This window comes from Schistocerca nitens, chromosome 1 (genome assembly GCF_023898315.1).
Source record: "Schistocerca nitens isolate TAMUIC-IGC-003100 chromosome 1, iqSchNite1.1, whole genome shotgun sequence".
In the NCBI taxonomy this organism is placed as follows: Eukaryota; Metazoa; Arthropoda; class Insecta; order Orthoptera; family Acrididae; genus Schistocerca; species Schistocerca nitens.
Genome location: NC_064614.1, coordinates 1,108,625,604 through 1,108,636,788, shown reverse-complemented (window position 1 = coordinate 1,108,636,788; position 11,185 = coordinate 1,108,625,604). Strand labels below are relative to the sequence as shown.

General features: G+C 42.4%; 1 long non-coding RNA gene across 1 annotated transcript in view; it reads left to right on the top strand.

The window, feature by feature from the left end:
- Positions 1-512: 512 nt before the first annotated feature.
- The window catches only part of LOC126198863 (uncharacterized), a 54,408-nt gene continuing 43,735 nt past the window's right edge, over positions 513-11,185 (top strand). Inside the window, exon 1 of the long non-coding RNA XR_007540106.1 lies at positions 513-612. This is a non-coding gene — a long non-coding RNA (uncharacterized LOC126198863). The remainder of the gene's footprint in view (positions 613-11,185) is intronic.

The window sequence follows — 11,185 nt, the reverse complement described above, 5'->3', positions numbered from 1 at the left end:
TAGGAAGAATGGATTACAATATATATATTGTATTTTAAGTATCGTAGTTTGTTTTCGCTGTTTTGAAAATACCTTCGATGTCTTATTTATTGGTAATCTATCTGGTGAGAATAATCGATGACTAATTACAGTACAGTGTAGAAACAGTGTAAGCGGAGCTCAGACTTGGAATTTCTGTTATTTTTCCAGAACGAAAGAATACTAAAGGCGACTTATGTAACTGTCTGTTTAACAAGCACTCATGCGCAAGAGCGCTTGCGCAAGCACGCAGAAATTCCGTGCGCGTCCACATGGCGATAGAATACATATTCTCCATTCTGTGATACGGCTAAACCATGTTTGTACAATCATCACTATCTTTGCCAGAAAATCTTAAGTTCGGCTTGCCCAAGGCTCACTATTCTTGGTACACACATGCAGAAAGAAGTATGCATAATCGAAATTCGATCAAACTTCAAATTGCTTGTGCAGTCTTGTTGCACAGATTTGTCGTACATACGGTAAAGCCGTGTTGAGCCAACATGCTTGCGCAAGAGTTTTTGTTGTGTGAAGTCGGTTTGAGGTGACGATGTAACAGGCTGCAGGGACATGACTGTTGAGGAACCCATCAAGGTGATTACTCCATGACCATTAAAAGCAGTATGATATGAACATTTAGATTGGACACTGATACTATTCCCCTCTACCTCTTCATTCCAGTGCGGTTTTTTGTGGCGAACAACCGTGAATAGGTACTCACCAACACACACTGAAGACAGTGTAGTGAGTCAGGCTTGAAAACTTTTTGATTCATGTAATGATTGGTTTCTAAAAAACGTATTGATTTGAGTGCTCTTGTGGGACGTGTTTGATATTACATGTGTTCATTTTGATTCCAGGCTCTGGAACAGAGAAGCACCCAAGCGTAGGCTGAGACTCCTGCGAGCATAACTCTGTTAAAATGTAACACTGTTGTTATGTCTTCTAACCAAATTCTGTAGGGCAGTGTAGCCTATAATGGGCAGGTTTTTCAGAGCCCCTGAATCCATTTGCATGTTCCAGTAATGTCAGTTTTCCAGTGTGGATAAAAGAAAATTGAGAGCATTGGATGGAGGGAACTAAGAATTGCTTTAGGCCACTGTGCATCTGCAGCCCCTTCTGTGGGAAGGAGGTGGTGGGGAGGGTTTACAGTACACATACACAAGAGTGCACCATAATCTCTTTTTCCATTTGAATTTAGCAGCAGTAGACGGGTCGACAGAAGCGTCCGATCCCACGCGTCGGCTTTGACCCGTGACGTAAGGGTGTTGTGTGTGACGTCATGACGGCGCGGAGTTTGGTTTGAGTGTGGCTGTCTCCAGTTCTGTTTTATCTTATTTTATTTACTTTTCTGATCTGTTCGTTATGTCTCGTGAGATTTTTTTTTTTTTAATTTAAAAACACTTATTACTTATTTTAATTATATGTTTCCTCCAATTTCTGTTTTAGTTTATTATATTTATCTTTCTGATCTGTTCGTTCTATCCCGTGAGATTTTTTTTTTAAAAGACAAAAAACACTAATCAGCTACTGAAGCATCTTTATCTTCTATGGGTTGCAGGGTTACGACCCCTGGGGAGGTGGGTGGGTATTCATGCATGGCTGTCTTCACTTACACGTTGTAGCTACGCAAGGCGTCTAAATTTGTTTATATTTAGTTTGCCCCCCACCCAAAACACCTCATTTCCCGCGCTTGTCCCGTTAGTGTCATTAGGCTTCTTGTGGAAAGTGTGTGTGTGTGTTTTTGTTTCCGCCATATTTGTGACGTCATGGGTCAAAGCAGACGGGCGGGATCGGACGCTTCCGTATTTCCCAGTAGACAGTATTCTGTTTTTGTGACTGCGGGTAGGTCTCAATAGTAGTGGAAAACCCAACCCTACAATTAATGAAGTTCCTTATTTCAACTACATTTTCAGTAGACATGATTAAAGTGATAGGTAGTTTAAAAATAGAGAAATTTGCCCACTCAGTACATTTCCTTTCAATAATGAATTATGCAACCATTTTTGGGGAAACTCAACTCAAAGTTGCACCATGTCCTTGTATTTCACTTTAATAAAATGTATAACTCGGACTTCCCTCCATACATCAGAAGCATCTTTCTACGAGATCAGTGGACTATGATTTATGTAATGAAGTAACATATGTCTGCCCCTGCTTGTCCTATATGTGAATTGTTTCATGATAGTTTTGTAAATCTAAATCTGATTGGCCAAATCACGAATTGGACCTTTTGTCAAACACTTCGTAGGAAAATAACTTTAGTGTACATAGCTTGCCCAGATGAAGTTAACTGAATTTTTCCTGGCCGCTAACAGGAGTAGTACGGAGTGTAGAGGAAGCAAGATGAATCAGCTACACAGTCTGCTGCAGGGAGAGGAACTGTAGAGTGGTTACAATGTGTGTCGTCTTCACACAAAGCTGGAACACTGCAGTTGCTTTATATGAGCACCTACGAAAGTAGTAGTTATGGAAACCACTGAAGGGAACAGTCATCAATAGGTAGTTGCATTTTGTCACTTGCAACAGTTAGCTGCATGTAACTCACTACCATCACATGATTTTCAAGCAGACCAGTTTGGAAAGCATGAAACACAACCCACTGAGCTACCTCATGTGCCTAACTTAAAGAGCATTGTACTCTTGGTCACCACAGCTGACAATGTTAATGATTCATAAAAACCACCTCAGCTGTATTGTTACACATTTATTGTGTCTCATCCAGGTGAACATCTTCAGGTTGCCGAGTTGTGCTAAAGATCATGATTAAAATTATTTTTTTTACAACCATTTATGTCATAACTTTAGCACAACTTCACAACTTAAAGATGCTCAACAAATTAAATTGCTTGTAACACAATAAATGTATAATAATACAGCTGAAATGGTTTTCAATTAACTGTTAAAGAACATTGGCTTGAGTGTGGACCACTTCAAAGATTATAGTTTGGTTGAGTTGATGAAACCAGCAAATGTGGATACAAAATGTTGGTTGTCATGACTAACATTAATGAATCACTGTCTGTCCATTCTCATCTTTTTTTTTTCCTTTGCCTTCCAAATGGCGCATGCTCTGACATTTGAGTAACATTGTGTCAATGGTCTTGTCCGCGCACAGTGCACAGCTACATGACCGCGTGAATTGTTGGTGCAGCGTCTCCTGCCCCAAATTCTTACCACTAATAATTAAATTATTCTTATTAAATTCATCCCCCCCCTCCCCCCCCCCCCGTACTCATTCTCCCGTATTTTTGCTTATTTGCCACACATACCCATGCCCCATGAACTTTTGAACTTCAACCTAACCATTCCCACCTCTCTCATTGCTCTACTATCTGTATTCTCAAAAACCATAGAAAAAATCTTTCAAAGAAGAGTAGCAGATTTTCTGGAAGAGCACAAAATACTGTCCACAGCACAACATAGTTTCTGGAAAGGCTGATCAACTGACACAGCAATTTTTGAGCTATCAAGTGAAGTACTTCAGAAACTAGATAACGGCGGAAATGTCATTGGAATATGTCTAGATCTATCTAAGGCTTTTGATATCATAGATCACACAAAACTATTGCCTAAGCTTGACAACATGGGGAATTGAGGAACATCTAACAACTGGGTAAAGTCATATCTAAGCGGTCGAAAACAAGTGGTTCAATTCAAACTCACTCAACACTATTCAAACTATGATACCATTAAATATGGAGAGCCACAAGGTTCAGTTCTGGAATCTCTTCTATTTCTGTTATATGTGAATGACCTAAACAAATTCTGTGAGAACATCATCCAGTTTGCTGATGGTACAAGTGTGATAGTTAGTGGGAAAGAAATGCAAATGCTTTAGAGGTCTACTACAGGCATACTGAACAATATTGATAACTGGCTCAGTCACAATAAGCTGGTAATAAATGCAAGTAAAACAATGCCACTAAATTTCTATAATGTGAAAAAAGGTGAGCAAAGTGCTCAGATTCAGTTATCTGACAAAGACCTTCAGTATGTAGACAACATTTAAGTTCTTGAGAGTAAGGCTCCAAGATAATCTTAAATGGGGGATGCATATCAAAGTCTGTAAGAAACGAACCACTACATGCTACGTAATGAGAATATTAGAGGGATGCTGCAACAAAGATTCTCTGAAAACTGTGTATTATGCCTATATACACTCACAACTGAAATATGGAATTATTTTCTGGAGTAACTCTTCTTTTAGCGAAAAGCTCTTTATGCTACAAAAAGGAATTATAAGAACAATGGAAGGTATAAAATGAAACAAAACCTGTAGACCAATCTTTAAAAAGTTAGAAATCCTCACACTTCCATGTATATATGTGTATGAGATAACCGTGTTTGTGAACAAATATTCAATGGAAAATCCCACTCTCTTCCAGAAAAATGAAAATATTCACTCCTATAACACCAGGCAACAGGGGACTTTCATTTAGAGTCCACCAACACCACCCTGAATGAAAAAGGAAAGTTATTTATAGAAAACTTCCCCCACAAATTAAATCAATAAATGACTCGCAAACTGTCAACTACTAAGGCATATTTGACTCATCACTGCTTCTATAGCCTCCACAAGTTCCTTCAGGAAGCTCACTATTGATTTGTGTCTTTGCCTTAGTGATGTATCATATAAATCTTACTAGAACTTTAATGATTTAGCATGTAAATGTTATTAATCAGCCAGTACAGTACATGCTCTTTCTCCTTTAAAATATGTACTCTTTATTTTGTACAATATTTGCTCTGTATATTGTAACTCAGTGATTATTTAATGTAGAAATAATGAAATTAATGCAAAATTAACATTACATTTTGTTATACATTGACTTAACCTACATCATAATGTACTATTTGTTCACTATATGATTACCAAGACCAATAAAACTGTACTCTACTCTACACATACCAACACATGAATATTCCCATACCTCCTCCGTCCCGTCCTTTTCTTTATGTATTTGTTTTGGCATATTTTTACACATTTTCTCGTATTTGTGCTCATTTTTTCATATTTTTGTGAGTCTGTATTTTTTCACGTCTTTTCTGTAATCTAGCTAGTCTCACAACCACCTAACGCCGTCATTTTTCAATTTCCTATGTTATTTCCTGCTTCCCCAATGCCATACCTGCCACAATGGAACCCTCCCTTCCCCCCTCCTCCTCCCAACGGCCTACCACAAACAACATTCCTTTCTCTAGATTCAACATCTTCTTTCACAGTGACCTTAACCTTTTCAGATTCTGCAAGTCCCTGTCCCTTACAAACCTGGCACTACAAAACACATCTCCTTGGCACAGGCATTCCTGAATCAGTTCTGTTCCTTCAAAAAGACACTGATACTGTACAATTCTTACTACATACTGTATATCACACCTCTGAAATTGAATACCTTACTCTCCAGCACCTGGAAGAGCATTCTAGACACCACCTCCGTAAGTTATTAAACTTGTTGACATTGTACTGCCACCTTGCGGCACCACTGTCCAACCCCTGCCCCACCCACAATGTTCCTCCTTGCTGATCCCTCATAGCACCCAGACCCTGCCTAACTGACCTTTTCCACTTGCCACATCCTCCAAAATTTCCTACCAACACTCCACCAAATCCAGAGCCCAATCAATCACAGAATACTGTTGTTAACCTTTCACCTAAGTCCCCAGAACCACAGAAGTTTCAGTCCTATCCAAAGCTCTCACCATTTTGCACAAACTACTGCCAATACAAGCCAGGCTCCAGCATTTCATCACTACTGTGCAACTGTCAAGAGGGAGAAGTTGAACTTTAGGTCAAACAGTTCTGGGGCCTACAACTCCTCTTTGTCCATGTGGGAGCTCGAATCGGCACTGACTGAGACTTCTGACACTGCACCTGGTCATGATCACATCCGGTACTGCATGCTTTGACATTTTCCAGTGGCATCAAAGGAAATCCTCCTCGAATGTTTTAATCTAACTTCCCCAACTCGTGGAGGGGGCAATTCTAATCCCTCTCCTAAAACCAGGTAAGGACCACACATGTCCCAGTAGTTATCGGAGTATTGCCTTGACGAGCTGTGTAGGAAAGACCCTGGAATGGCTTTCAGAGACCAGGCAACTCCTTTGCCGCTCTCAGTGTGTATTCCGAAAATTTCAGTCCACGGTCGACAACCTGATCCTCCTAGAAGCGGCTATTCAGCAGGATTTCCTCCGTCAGCATCACTGTATTGGCATATTATTTGATATCGGTAAGGCATACAATACTACTTGGAGACATTGTATTCTCGCACAACTGCATCAATGGGGCTTTCGTGGGCACATCCCCATTTTCATTTGGTCTTTCCTGTCTCGGCAGTTTTTTAGGACCCAAGTTGGTGACACATTTTCTGATCGATTTGAGCAGGAGAATGGTGTCCCCCAGGGCAGTGTTTTAAGTTCTAATCTCTTTGCCATCAACAGAATCACATCTACAGTAAGGAGTTCAGTACAGTGCTCCTTATTTGTGGATGATTTTGCTGTTTTCTGTTCCTCCTCCAGTGTTGCAATGGCGAGCCGTCAGTTGCAACTTACAGTGCGACAGTTAGAGGAGTGGGCTGCAAAGACGGGTTTTCTGCTGATAAGTGTGTGTGTGTGTGTGTGTGTGTGTGTGTGTGTGTGTGTGTGTGTTTTAATCGTTCTCATCATCTTTGTAATTTGCCTACCTGTCTTGAATGTGGGGGACACAATCTGTTGTGTCTAGACAAGACAGCCTAGACACAATGAGAGGAAGCCGAAAGGCATGCGCTTAAACTCACGCAGGCTGGCGTGAGGTCTGAAACAGGATACATAATGAATGCTTTAAAGAAAAGTATGTAGCTTCTGGAATACTTAACTTTAATCCACATTTGTAGAACATCACTCTTGATGATACATGTTATAACCACAATATATATAGCAAAGGATTATGGCGCCTTGCTAGGTCGTAGCAATTGTAGCTGAAGGCTAGGCTAACTATCGTCTCGGCAAATGAGAGCGTAGTTGTCAGTGATCCATCTCTGGCTAAGTCGGCTGTACAACTGGGGCGAGTGCCAGTACGTCTCTCTAGACCTGCCGTGTGGTGGCGCTCGGTCTGCAAGTACTGACAGTGGCGACACGCGGGTCCGGCGTATTCTAATGGACCGCGGCCGATTTAAAGGCTACCACCTAGCAAGTGTGGTGTCTGGCGGTGACACCACACAATCCTACATTTTAGAGGCACAGTGCGGTTTCTGGACCTCATTTTTGACTCCAGATTGTCCTGGTTGCTACACCTGTGAAACTTGAAAGCCAGAACCCTGAAGGCACTGACCATCCTCAAGTGTCTCAGCCGCAGGTCTTGGGGAGTGGAAAGGATGTATCTCCTCCAGTTTTATAGGGCTTTTGTGTGTTTGAGGCTGGACTACGGGTGCACTGTGTATGGGTCAGCGAGACCCTCTCATTTGCGGATCCTTGACACTGTCCACCATGTGGGGATTCGACTGGCCACAGGTGCTTATCGGACCAGTCCCATACCCAGCCTCTGTGCTGATGCCAGGGAACCATCTGGTGGCAGCTGCACCTGGTGCACCAGGTGTGTAAGTTTCTTGCAGCTCCAACTTCACCTGTTCACCATACTGTTGCTCATCTGCCTCTGGGCTGTCTTTTTTCTCACCATACCCGAGCCACGATTCCGTTTGGGATCCATGTGCAACACGTGCTGGAGTCCCTCAGTGCGGAACCTGTATGGCCCCAAATCCAGGGTTTTAACCGCCTTCCAACCTGGTTACTGGAGAGGCTCAGAGTGATTTTAGATTTGGTGCGGCACAAGAGAGATTGCAGTCCTGCTTCCATTATTAATGCAACATTTTCTGCCATTTTATCTGAGCACCACGACTATGTAACTGTTTTAACAAATGGGTCGAAACAGGGGTATTCCGTTGGTTACTCTGTTGTTTTTCCGGATCATGTTTTGAAGGTCCAACTGCCTCAAGCGTTTATTGTCTTTGATGCAGAATTGTCTGCGATCTTGCTGGCACTGGAGCATATGAGACACTCTTCCCGTCCTAAATTTCTTGTCTGTTCCTATTCACTAAGTGCCCTTCACTCGTTGCAACATTTATATCCAGCAGCTGAAATAGTCTAGACCACCCAGGATGCCCTCCTCTATCTACAATGACTGGGGAAGGAGGTGGCGTTCTGCTCGGTTCCAGGGCACGTCGGCATTGCTGGTAACGAGAGGCCAGATCTTGCAGCCAAGGAGGTGTGTCTTGATCCGCAGGTATTTCAGTGTGCCATGCCCCTGCACGCACTCACCTCACTGTTGAGCTCATGAGGCTTTTGTCGGTGGGAGGATGAGTGGTTGGAAATGACTGACAATAAGCTCCGTTTAGCCAAGCCCACAATGCGTGTGTGGTGTACTTCCTTACAGCCATGTCGACGGGACGAGGTTCTCTTCACTCATCTTTGCATAGGCCACAGTCCTATGACGCATGGCTTCTTGCTGTGGCGAGAGGACCCTCCAATGTGTGGTGCTTGTGGCATCCAAATCACTGTGTGCCACGTTTTATTGGATTGCGTTTTATTTTCTGACCCGCGGGCCACGGCTGACTTGTTGGTGGATCTGCCATCTCTTTTAGGAAATAATCAAGTGAATGTGGTTAAAGTTTAAAAGTTCTGTGACTTGTCCAATGTTTTTACCAAGATTTTAGGGAGAGGATTTTAATTTGTTCACATGGTGACTGGCTCGCCCATATTTTAAGTAAGTGGCCAGCCAGTGACAATTTCCTTGATGCTCCTTTCTCGTTTTCCTTACATTTTATTCTCTTATATAGTATTTTTCATCTTTTCATGCTTTCTTTGCGTGTATGCTTCCATTTTACTAATTTTGTCCACATATGATTCCTTTAATGTGTGTCAGGGCGCTGATAACCTCGGCATTGAGTGCCCATAAGCCCCAACACACACACACACACATACGCGCACACACACACGATTCACATCCTGTCTCCCTCATTGTGCTCATTCACTGCCAACGCATTCACTAGTCTTTTCCCCTCTCTGCTCCTCTCCTTTTCCACTCCCCGTTCTGCCCCCCCCCCCCATCCCCCCGCCCTCCCCCAGCTCTGCACAGTGCCTCTTGATGCTGCCTCTAGAAGACTTGTCCTGACGAATTCTAGCCTCTAACATTCCACCAGACTTTGTTCTTCTCTGCTCCCCCACCCGTACTCTGCTATCCCTTCTCCTTCCCCGCCCCACACTTAGTCGATGCTTTCATTCAATGTGACAGTTGCAGTCCAGCTAGAGTGGCCACAGATAGCGGTCGTGTGCATGAGGGGGTGTGTGTGTGTGTGTGTGTGTGTGTGTGTGTGTGTGTGTGTGTGTGTGTGTGTGTGTGTGTGTGTGTGTTTTTTTGTCTAGTTCTGATGAAGCCCTGTCTGGGGGAGGGGGGGGGGGGAGTTTTGTTTGGCAGTCTTCTTGTTGTGCCTATCTGCGACTCAGTACCTCTGCTACAAGGTGAGACTATCCTTTTCATAATGTAGTTATTGAAAACCGTTTTCTGCAGCCAGTGACAGTTTGGGCACAAAACTATACAAAACAAAATTGGTTGTATTCCAGTCACATCAGTGAATATTTTGTTGCATTAGACAGATGATGCAGAAAATAGAAGATATACCTATCATATCACCAAGTCATTGTTAGAACAGGCATCACTGAAGGATGGTACGAATTGTATTATAGTAGATGGAGCAAATTATGTTACTGAATTGAAAGCAGCCAAGCCTGAAGGGAGCTAACAGAAACATTAGAGAAAATTAAACAGGTAAATATGTTTGAAGTTAGCATTCAAAATAGATGTAAGTTAATGGATAACCACTGTGTAAACAAAGAGATAGCCATCATAAACGAAATGTTTGATGAGAGCTGCAGCAGATTCCAGCATGCCATATTTGTCGAAACAACAAATTATGTGAGAATCAAGCAGTGAAAAATCGAATATGGAATAACAATAATACTATGAAAAGGATAGACTGCTACTTACCACATAGAGGAGGCATTGAGTCACAGGCGGGCACAATGAAAAGGCTACTAAACGTTTATGCTTTTGGCCAAAAGTCCTCCTCCAGAAATAGAAAGCACACACACATTCACACAAGCACAACTCACTTACATATTCGCTGTGGCGTGATTGTAACTGCGTCTGATGTGAGCAGCAGGGTTGATTGTGGGAGTAAGGAGGAAGCCTCAAGGGAGGGGGAGGATCGCAGGCTGGAGGAAATTGTCTTGCCTGTGAGCATGTGCAGATAATGAGCCATGAGGCAAGGAGTTGGGAGCAGGGGTGGAGTAGAGATGGACAAGGCACTGCGTAGCTTTTATTGTGGTGTTATACCACTGTGAGAGGATGGGGAGGATAGTGGCTCAGATATTCCTCATTTCGGGTCACAACATGTCAGTTGAAACCCTGGTGGCGAATGCGATTCAGCAGCTCCAATCCTAGGTGTTACTGTGTCATGAGAGGAGAGCTTTGTGGCCAAATGATGGATATGTGGGAGGTGGTAGGGGACTGGAGAGACAAGGCACGGGAGATCTGTTTCTGAACACGCACCAGATATTACAAGCATTAAATAATGAAATAGCCCAGTTACGTATTTTCTGTGACCTGTCCAAGGCATTTGATTGTGTGAATCATAGTATACTCCCAGATAAATTGAAGTTTTATGCGACTGATGGTATAGCCAACCAATGGAAAAAAACATGTCATATCTAACCAAAGGAGTGCAGAAAGTTGTACTTAGTAGTAATTCAACCAACAGAATCCAGGGACATAATTCTGACTGGGGAGAAATCACGTATGGGGTTCACCAAGGCTCAGTTCTGATGTATGTATATGATCTACTGTCTAATGTACAACAAACAGAATTAGTTATTTTTGCAGATGACGCCAGTATTGCAATCACTCCCACTATACATACAGAAATGGAAGAAGTGGTGAACAAAGTTCTCAAAAGTATCATTGACTGGTTTTCTCTGAATGAATGGTCTCACCTTGGATTTCACAAAGACACATCACATTCAGTTCTGCATTTCTATATTTGTAATGTGTAAAAGGTAGTGGGTAGGAATTGCTAACTCAATCTGTATATCTTGTTTTCATTTCAGGAAAAAAAATTATATGGTGATGTTTAGAGTA